The following is an 11106-nucleotide window of genomic DNA, read 5'->3' as shown; positions in this document are numbered from 1 at the left end:
CATGGTCCATTCTTGTCTAGTTGAAGACGTTAAACTTAGCGCTCCTAGGACGCAACCCAAATTTTCATTCCATTTCACTTTTCTCATTAGTTAGTTCAATGTTTGTGGGTAACATTACTGCAAACCCTCACGAGACTACAACTCGTCCACTAGGGGTAACCTAGGGGTTTAAAGGCTTGTTGCATACGCTAAATGCAATCGAGAGTACCTACGAAAGTGGTATAGGTAGGATTTCATTTTTGTTATTTTATTTTACTTCTGTTGGTTTCTCTCTTGTGCTGACCCACTCTTACGTAGATATCTTTGGAAAGCCTCTTGATTCTTTCATCCAGGTATTATCTTTCCATCACTTCTCATTTACTTATTTTGTCCCATGTGCATCGCATGCTTATTTCTTTTACATTGAGGACAATGTAGATTTTAGGTTGGGGGTGGGAGATTAGGTCTCCTAATCTGTATTTTCTTAGTCTTGAGCAGAAATTGTGAAAATTTTTAAATTTTTCTAGAATTTCGTATGAATTCGAAGCGATTTTGATGACCATCTTGGATTTAGAATTACAAGATAAGTGATGTTGGAATTGATGACTCTTGGATTCAACTATTTGTTAGATTTCACAGTTAAGTTAGAACTATTAATCCATGATTAGAAGTTTTAAACATTGATTGAATCATAATTTTACATGTCACATCTCGCTTACACATTAAGGTTCCATTCGATATTGAAGGATTAATTTGGTGATCACTAAGCTTGAAAGGAACCAACTTGAGAAATTGAAAAGATTGGGCGAATGGTTTTCACCATAGGTTTGCTCCCTACAGGTGAAGGTTTGATTCCCCAAGGTTGACATTCATAAACTTTTTGGCAACCGGTCTTTACCATAGGTTTGCTCCCTATAGGTGTAGATTCGATTCTCCTCCTTGGTGTTACTTTTAATGGAAAAATCAAAAGCTGGAGGAATGAAAAGATGATTTGTGAGGAAAGTTTTGGTTATCATGGATTCTCTTGTGGTTACCAATGATTACCTGAAATAGAGAAGTGAATCTTAATAATGTTAAGCCGAGATTACACTATACACTCATGGAATTCAATGTTTAGAATTTTTCTAATTCCTGGAATAATACTTTGAACTTGATTATGAAGTTTACCGTGCGCCTGAGTCTAGGAGAAAGTAATATCCAACATTCATGAATCTGAGAATTCTCATATCTGGATTTTATTTCATCTTTTTTTCTGCAAAAATCACTCGAATTCATTTTTTATAGAAATTGTCCTGTAATTTTCAACTTATTTTTCGCATAATTTGCTCGGGACTAGCAAAATGCTGGTTAAGGTTTGTATTGAGGGTCGAATATTGCATATCAGACCCCGATTACCGCCTGATTTTACGCGCACGATAATGCCTAATATTATAATTTAATCGTGTCTTTGTTACAGGATGTAATAAGGAGCTTTGATTGAAAAAAGAGTATTAAAAGCATGGATTTAACGCTCTGATGTCACCAGAGCAAGGAATGGGCCCTAGGAGACCAAGATCGATAGATTTGCACGTCAAGGATCCAAGAAAATCGAGGAATTGAAGCTCAAGTGGCCTGAAAAGTGTCCAGAATGCAAGATCACATAGTTCCCACCATCTGATTGGCTCAAAACTGCATGCATGGCCTGAGGGCCATAATTTAACCGTACATATCAAATTTCAGCCCTCAGATCACTATGGAAGTGGCCCAACGGACAGATTAGCCTATGAATCTCGGATTTGGGGCCCACCTGAGATCTGGATATACTTCAATTTTGGTTGCAGCTCCTTAAATTGGATGGGAAACTGAATGGACGGTATGGATTCCTTAGAAAAACATCAAGGTGGACCCCACTTGCAGAGCGTGTACCCCATGCACGTACACCAACAAAGCATCAGAACCCGTTAGAACGGTCAGCAGGCTCTGACCCGTTCAAAGCAATCCGAAATTAGCGTCCGGATTTTTCACCACGAACAGGGATTGCGATTCTCTGTAGTGGGCCGCCGTCACGATTCTAAGGACCAATCTAGACCGTCCATTAGATCAAATTGGTCCACATTACCAAGGCCTAGGTGGATGAGCTTCAAAATACCAGCGACAATGGCGTCTTAAACATTTTAACACAGGTTGAACGGTTGTAAGATTGATCAAGTGGGTCGCACCAACGGATGGCAGAAACCATCCTTTCCCAACCAGAATTTCGGGAGAAAACCGATGGACGGCGTGGATTTCTCCATCGCTGTCAGTATTGAGCCCCACCAAGTCACAGCGAAAGCCTTTCGCAGGCGCTGTTTTAGCGCCGGACGCTACCCGATTTTTGCGGGCCGTTACATGATCTCAACGGTGATCGGACGGCTGATCCGAACCGTTCATCATGTAGTTCTGTCAAAACACCCCGAGAGGACGCTGTCCTTCTAGAAAGAAAGCAAAGAAGAAGAAGAGTGGAGACGCCGAACTCCTGACTGCGTGAGGTATCTCGCAGCAGAGGGCATGCATGGAGTCTCCAGCTTCCGCAGCCGAGTCCTTCTCGGACTCAACCTCTCCACGCCCCTACGCACCAGCCTATAAGGGAGATCAGCGTGTGGAGGGAAGGGTGTGCTCGGTTTTGGAGGCTTGAACGTGGGGAGGAAAACGGAGGTGAGCTGCTGGACGTCAGGGAGGAAAAAGAGATTGGATCTGGAGCGTGAGAGAGTACAGGGAGCTTGGCTTTCTGCGGGACGTGGCTAGAGAGAGAGCTGCACGGAACAGGGGAGTTTTTTTGGTTTTGCTGGAGGCCGTGGGAGAGGAATAGAGTTGTTGCTGCTGTAACGTGAGCACAGACTTGGAGCGCTCGTTTTGGAAAGGAGGAGGAAGGACAGTTGGGTGGCACGTGAGCTGAGCGTGTGGAGGGGAAAAAGGCTGGGTTTTGGAAGCTGGCAGCGTGTGGAGATGAGAAAGGATTGAGGAGGTTGGCTGCCTTATTTTCTTTTTTCTCTTATTTTCTCTTGGCTGTCATTCCTTTCTTTCCTTATGAATCCTAAAGATTTTAGCCTAATCATGGTCGGCTAAACCTCTTAGCTAGGGCTAAGAGGTGAAGCTTGTATTGAGATGGGAGACTTTATTTAATTATTTAATTGTGAATTAAACTTGATTGTGGTTTGATTATTCAAGGAATATTTTTCTTAGTCTTTAATGGTCTGTTGTGACTGAAATTACAATGGGTTTGCAATGACTTTGAATATTTGTTTCCCCTTTTTATGTTTATGAAGTCAGGAAGCCCTGTTGTTCATCATTGTTCCATGGGCATGGTAGGATGACAGTACCCTTCCTGATCTTCATACATTGATGATTGGTTGGTAATTAGTTTAATCCTATTGTTTGCTTTGTCTCCTAGGCATGGTTAGATGATGGAATCCATTCTAATTCATATACCTTCATCTCTTGAAAACCAGATCAAGTAAGTTCAGTTTGAATTCCATAATCCTTGATGCAGGCATAAGATCTCCCTGATCTCTACAAGTGGATCCTCTGAATCCCTAGTTTCCTTCCTCTGAATTCCTTAAAGTTTTACATTAATCTCTCACCATTATTCATCAATTTATATTTAATTTAGATTGCATCTTAGGCTAGTTCTATTTCTACCTAGTTTCAGGAAACGTACAAGTTTCAGTCCCTGTGGATTCGACCTCAGTCTTACCGAGTTTATTACTACATCACAACCCTATACTTGGGGAGTGAACAGACGCTACTGCTTGAATCTAAGGTACCACTTACCAATGAAAAGCTCGTTTCAACCTTGGTACCACGATCCGCTAAGACTCATGAGCCGGGCATGGTGGTGTATGGGACATCGTGGTCGAGCTGTCGGTATACGCTGGGGTGACGAGCCTCCTCGTAGTGACCAGTGAGCAATCCAAACTCGTGAGCCAAATATGGTGGTGTATGGGATACTGTATTCGAGCTGTCGGTCTACGCTAAGATGACAAGCCTTCCCGTAGTGACTTCAAGTATAAACTAGGCCTACGCTAAGGTGACGAGCCTCCCGCAGCGACCTGAACTTGCCTATCCACTGCTTTTAAGTCAAGGGTGATGTTGCCCTATAACTTGCCTATCGTATGTGATTAACTAGGATTGACGACCCTAGATGGATCATCGTTTGGGTAAATGATATAAAGGGAGGTACCTTAGCTTCCCAAATCTGCTGTATGAATAAGCCTAATCAAGAACTTGGCTAACACGACCATGCACCGCATGGCATGTGCCTTTAGCGTGGAAGAGCACAGTGGGAGTAGCATGTGCGACCGTGAGATGGTGTCGTTGAGGAAGTGCAGGCGAAGGCATGCATCATTATAGCATATCATTCCTACATTAACAAGAGTACTTAGGACATGAGTGTTGTACTGTTTTATCATTACTGCTTGATTGAATTGATAACATGTTAACCTTTGCCTTATAGTACCACTGAGTTGATCACTCACTCTCACTCTGGGACGGTGTTTTAAAACACCAACTAGAGTCTGTTTTAGCTGTAGATGATGGCGAGGCTTACGAAACGGAGCCTGACTTCTATGACAATGAGGAGGAGTTCTCCTATATGCAGGTATCAGGCGGGTCTACGTAGACCATGTACTGATCGACAGGATTACGGGGATATGAATTAGCTAAACATTACACTTTGTCATTTTGTATATTTTACAACAAACATGTATATATTCAGCTTGGTGACATGATCATACTCTGGGGGTTTATAACTACTTATATACTTTATATATCTATCACAGTCTTCCGCTTGCTTAATTCAATCATCTTTAGAGTATGATATGTTGATTTAGTGCAATCTCATTCATGTTTATTGTGCTAATACGGCAACATTTAGTCATCATTATCTATGTTGCATAAGTGATGCGATGGATCTCGAGAGTTGAGTCTTTTCTCGACCCCCGATTTTCGGGGCATTACATGTACATACATCAAGGTGGGGTCCGTGTGAGTGGGCCACCCCACAATCAACGAGATAAAGTTAATATTTGTGTTTTTCCTTCAAGATCCGTCTAAACGGACTGTCCGGTGGGCCCACTCGATGGACGGTATGGATAAAATACATTCATCATGGTGGGCCGCAAAATATGGAAGAGAGATAGAGAGAGAGAGAGAGATCGGTGAGATGGAGGGACCCCGCCACTATGGGCCCCTCTATACAATACATACATCAAGATGGGTCCCACCATAAGTGGGCCCTTAAATCACAAAAGGTAAATACAAGATCACCCACCTTTGATCATGGACTTCTCCTTCCATCAACGCATTTTAGAGCTCCAATGGATGAGATTCAACGGTTAAGATGAAGCTTGGCTGGTGGAGATAGGAGGTAGGAAGGTAAGCCACACCAAGCTCTCTCTCATGGAGGTTGGGACGTGAGTTGCTTAGGAGAAATGAAAGAGATAAGAGAGATGAAAGAGATGAGAGATGTGAGTGATGGGTGAGTGAGTGATGGGAGTAAATGTGTAAGAGAGAGAGTTGACTTTGGGGATGGGTAGTTGTACTTGGAGATGGGTGTGAGTGATGGGAGTGATGTGTACTTGATTGATGTGATGGATTCTCTTGGGATTGCAATGCGTGGTGTTTTCCTCAAACTAAACGTGGACCCACACCTCTTAGCCCCGGTATCGCCTCAGTCCGAGAGACGCGACGTCAGAACCATGGCGACGGCGCGGTTGCAAGGGTACAAGTCTCGGGTCAAGCCGACTCTGATATACAGGATACGACTCAAGATCATGCACAAACACCGATAACAAATCGCGAGTCACCGAAATTCAACCGAGAGGACTGTAGAAGCCTACGGAATGGTACGGTCTAGGATACGGGCCTTACGACTTAGCTAAGAATTCAACCTTTCATTAAAGGACCAAGCATATTGACATCATATATCACTTCATACGTTCGTTACTACAAGATGGATCGATTGTTGTAGTGAAGATTCATATAAGTGAGAATCCTGCGGATATGCTGACCAAGGCGGTCACACGGGAGAAACTGAAGCTCTGTTCAGCTTTAATTAGTCTTCAGGCTTGAAGACGGAGAGGTGGTGCAATCCAGATGTAGAAGATGAAGGTTTATGGTAATATGTCTCCAAGTGGGAGATTGTTAAGATGTCGAGCCACATCTGGCTACACTAGTCGAGTGTCTGCTCGACTCAAAGTCCAGCAATGAATATTGTTTTTTGGTCAATGGTGCTCGACCGATCGAGGCCCTTGCTCCACCAATCGAGGGTCTGCTCGACTAGTCGAGGAGCCTGCTCGACTAGTCGAGGTTACGCAGATTCGTTTTGCGGAATTGATGTGGACTACAGAAATTTGAGGCGATTTCGCAAGGGTGTGAAAGGGAAGTTACCTAAACTATAAATAGGAGTCCCTAGGGCTATTTTAGGGTTATGGGAGTTATTCAAAAGTGTGGACAAAGGGTTTTCTCTATATATCTAAAGGGAAAAGGTTAGTATATTGCTTCTAATCTCGTTTTTTCATAGTGAAAGTCTTGCACCATGGTTTTTTACCCTTGTTGAGGTTTTTCCACGTATATCTTGTCTTGTGCTTTGTTTGAAATGCTTTGATTCTACTTTTAAATTATATTTCTTTTTCTTTATTGTTTGTGGGTGAAATCGGAGATTTGATCTCGGTTCACTAGCGTTGTTGGCGTGCTGCGCAACACACGAATACAAGCTACGTGCTTGTTTATTCAAATTCGCCCACTTGATTAGTTGATCAACCTGATTCTAGGATCATGGAAATACACCGATGTGACCCACCTGAAGGACATTTGGATCTTACTCACATGTGTCATGTCAGCATGATACAGAGATTGAAATTGCAGATTAGATATTAACATTTCTATGTTTTTTATTTTCTTCAATTGTGAATAAACAGCAACCTGGCTCCGATATCATAGCACAATTCAAAATGGATACATCATGCTCGGGAAGCCGATCGTGAATATGCTTTTCAAGAACTATGGATGGATCAGCACCATCCATGCACTTTCTTTCTTATCCGATCTAAAACTAGGCCATTACATGAAAATCCCACCTCGGTGCATGTTTATAGCTCAGGTATGCTGAAAACCTTTTCAACTAATATATGAAGTCTCTTTCTTTTCAATTTCAGAAGAAGAATGTAATGGATAGTCACAAGGGTAGCCACCCTGATTTCTACTATTGCAAGAGTGTGTGTGTGAGTTCTGGGCCATTCATCTGGTGGATCCCACTGTGTATGTTCCATGGCTTAAAAAACAGTTGGTCAATTCATGGGGTGGGCCACACCTTTACGGAAAACGATGTGTAGTTATAGAAAACGACCGATGGTCAACAACATGCACATAACTGGTAACCTGATCATCTGGGTCTTGAGGTAAGGCATGGTGGACCCACTAGATGAAGGCATGGATACCATGGTTTAAGAACTTGAAAAAAACTCGACTCAACTCGCCTGAGTTGACTCACACTGACCAGATTTCACCAAGGAGAGAAACTTTATCTGGTCACTACTTAGTCAAAACTCTAGAAAAACTTCAAAAAATTCAGGTGAAACTCTAGAAAACATTCACGGGGATGTTAGCAAAGTGTCCAAAGTGTTTGAATGACAGATGGCGCATTGCTTGAGAGTTTCTTCAATCTTGAATCGAATTCTCAATTGCTCCCCCGAACTTTGATGGCAATCTCCTTCACTTTGAAATAGTCGACTACCTTGCACTTGATACTCCAATGAGGCTACCAAGGTAACAGGAAAGTGATTGAATCTCATATAACTATGTGATAGCTAGTAAGTGGGGATTTACCTAAATAGGCATTCTAAAGGGTGTTTAGATGGGGATTTACTATGGGTGTAGTATCTAAACTCTAGAGAATGCAAATGACATGTTCTTCATCAAATGAAGCTTGTAATGCTCATTAAAGTGATTAATCACAATGAAGAATGCATGAATCTCTTTATGTGATAGCCTAGAAGTGTTGGGAAGTATTAGAACATACTAAGGCTTTTAATTCACTCAAAATCATCATGCCCACAAAGATCTAGTTTTTAATTTTATATAATAAAAAAAGCTCCAACGGATCTATAATGGCTAGTATCGATCGATCCCTTCGATCGATTGAACTTAATTTAATTATAAGAAAAAAAAAAAGCTTGCTGAACAATTTTGTGCACTTTCGATCAATCGAACTTGATATGTCGATCGATCAAGACTTTTACGAAATAAGGCAAAAAGCTCGTTGAATTATTTCAACCATTTTTAATTGATCAAGCGAAGGGCATTCAATTGAACTTGTGCATATGGTTTATCTTTCTTTTGCACATGATCTATTCGGCACAAACCTAATGACAATAGGTTTTCTTATATAAAACAAGTCATTTAAGATTGGTTATTTTTTACCTAAAGGGCTCTAGGGCTGGGGTTACCAAGGCACATCACTTTTACATGTGTTTTCAAACATTGATGCTTAAAGTTTTTAAGTTTTCGGTCTTCAATATCTTCCAATGGAGGCTCAACCGACTCAGGACACCCTGACTCACATCATTAACAAATCTGATGCACTAATAGATAAGGTCATCCCTCACGATCCTTCCAAAATGGGAGATCTTCCCAGAAACGTTCAGAGCTCTTACAACAATTACAAAGATTCGAAAATCAAACCAATATATGTGCAAATGAGAGCTAATGGATTGGGTCTTGATCCGGATTCAATGGGACCGGTTCCACCACTTCCACGAATATTAAATGTCATGATAGGGGGAGATCTAAACACAATTTGTGACCCAAACCAGATCCAATGAGATGAGAGCCCTAAAGGTTCATGGATTAGCCACGCTGGCAAGAGGTCTGAAAATGATTTTTGATATCATGAAGTCTCCTTTAAGAAGAGAAAATAAAAAAGCCGTGACTGTGAAGGATCTTGAACCAATAAGAAAATTCAACGATTCGCTGCCTCCAAAAGGTATAAAAGGAGAACGTGATGAAGAGATCCTATCCAACACTAAACACATTTACCTTCATAGTATTTACCCTTACCTTTATTTTTTATCTTAGCATAGCATAGTCTAATCTTAGATTAGATCGATAATATCTATTACCATCACTACAATACACTTAGAAGTAGGATAAATATCCACAACCTTCTTTTATTGAATTCCGATCAACCGAGTCCTTACTTAAAAGATCAAACACCCTGGTCACATCCTGCTGACCATTTGCGTAGATCATTTGGCCATATGGACAATTCAGGTATTTATCTCTTCTTTTTTCTCTAATTTTATTTGTTACTATGCCAATTATAATAAGCATTAATTCCTAAATAAATAAAAATCAACATTATTTTTAGCATCTTCTACTTTAGTTTGTTCATCCAGAAATATATTTTGACTACAATTATTAATGAAATAACAAGTTCTTAATACACAATGTTATATAAAATAAATAAATAAATAAATAAATAAAAACCATTAATGACAAACTACTTTTCTGCAAATTGACCGATCACTGATACAACCATAGTTGAGAGGGCGATTGAATCTTAGAATTCAATATTAATGGAGTCCATCTGAGCGGCACCAGTGTTCAAACATTGAGTTAAGTACAACTTTGGTACACCCTCATTTCCCTAATCACACGTGTTAACAAAATACTGGCCTCGCTAACACGTGTGACCTCCTGTTTGATTGAATCCTAATGATAATAGGAAACATCTTAGCAACAGTCCACATTCATCGAAAGACAAAATTGGATGTTAGAGATTTCAAATGAGCCCTACATGTACGGATTCAAGTCGGGGAGTGGACTATAGCAGGCGCCTACGCAAAAAGGAGAGAGTCAGTCCCTTCCAATGCAGTTGCAGAGAGCGACGTGAAACGTTCTTGACACGGTCTTGCGAGTATAATTAATTATCTGCGTAGCTCTGGAGGAGATGTGTACACTTTTATCTGTAAATCTGGACCGTTCATCTATTGGACCCTGCCCGGATGGCTAGGATTATCCTATTGGTGGACTTGTTTCCTTCCCATGTTGGCAATAGCACAACGCGTTTTCTAATTAGAGTCGTCAACGTGCCAGGCCAAGTCAAGCCCAGCCCAGTCCGGGACCCACCCATCTTTATATTTTATATGTAGATGTGTCGTATCTTACCAACATGCAATTGTAATCCTTGGTTAAGCAATCCATCCATCTCGAACGTTGACCGTTGGATTCTTTCCTTTAAAATGTCTATTTCTTTATGCAAGTGTGGCCCACTTTATCATTGGATAAATTAGGGAAACCCCAGTGGGAAATAGGCATTTTATCAATTATCAGATCAGGCCCGGATTTGGATGAATAGGATTAGAGCCATCTATAATATGGCCCAATTGTTGGTTGGACCCGATTGATGCACCACGCTTAACTGGTCTGGATGGATGGTTCCACCATCTTCTCTAATTCGGGCGGCTCTACTACATCACATCCAGTAACCGAAAAAACGACAAGGGCCTCACACGTGTGATTGCATGCGTGTGGGCTTAGAAAAGATACAGACCCCTTGTTAGGCCTGTATCCCAAAATCCATCCCGATCCATAACTCAAGTGGGCCACACCACAGGGAACAATGGGGGACATCAGTTGGGCAGGGTCGACCATGTTGTGTATATGTCATCTAACCCGTTCATCAGGCGTGCCCCACCAGGATGAAGGGAACCTGAAAATCAAACTGTTTAAAACACAGGTGGGCCACAACATTTAAATATATAGATATTGAGCGTGATCATCCATCTCTCCCTGTAGCATTTGTGATGTGTGGTGAACAAGAGGGGCTGCACAAGATCCACGGTTTGGAATCCACAAATGCAACATTGGTGGGTCCCACATGTAAAAAGAAAAAAGAAAAAGCCGTACCATGTATAGATTTCTACTATCATTTCTTCACAACTAATCTTCAGTAAGCAGAGGATTGTTGCATTTGTTACCAATACACTTGAAAATGACAGCCATCTCACAGTACCATTCTCTCAACAGAGTGAGCAGCTCAAAGGCCACATTACCAGTGTCCTACATCTAGACTGTTCATCAAGTGGACCCTATCATAGATGGGCCAAGACC

This window comes from Magnolia sinica, chromosome 8 (genome assembly GCF_029962835.1).
Source record: "Magnolia sinica isolate HGM2019 chromosome 8, MsV1, whole genome shotgun sequence".
Classification (NCBI taxonomy): Eukaryota; Viridiplantae; Streptophyta; class Magnoliopsida; order Magnoliales; family Magnoliaceae; genus Magnolia; species Magnolia sinica.
This window is presented reverse-complemented; position numbering follows the sequence as displayed.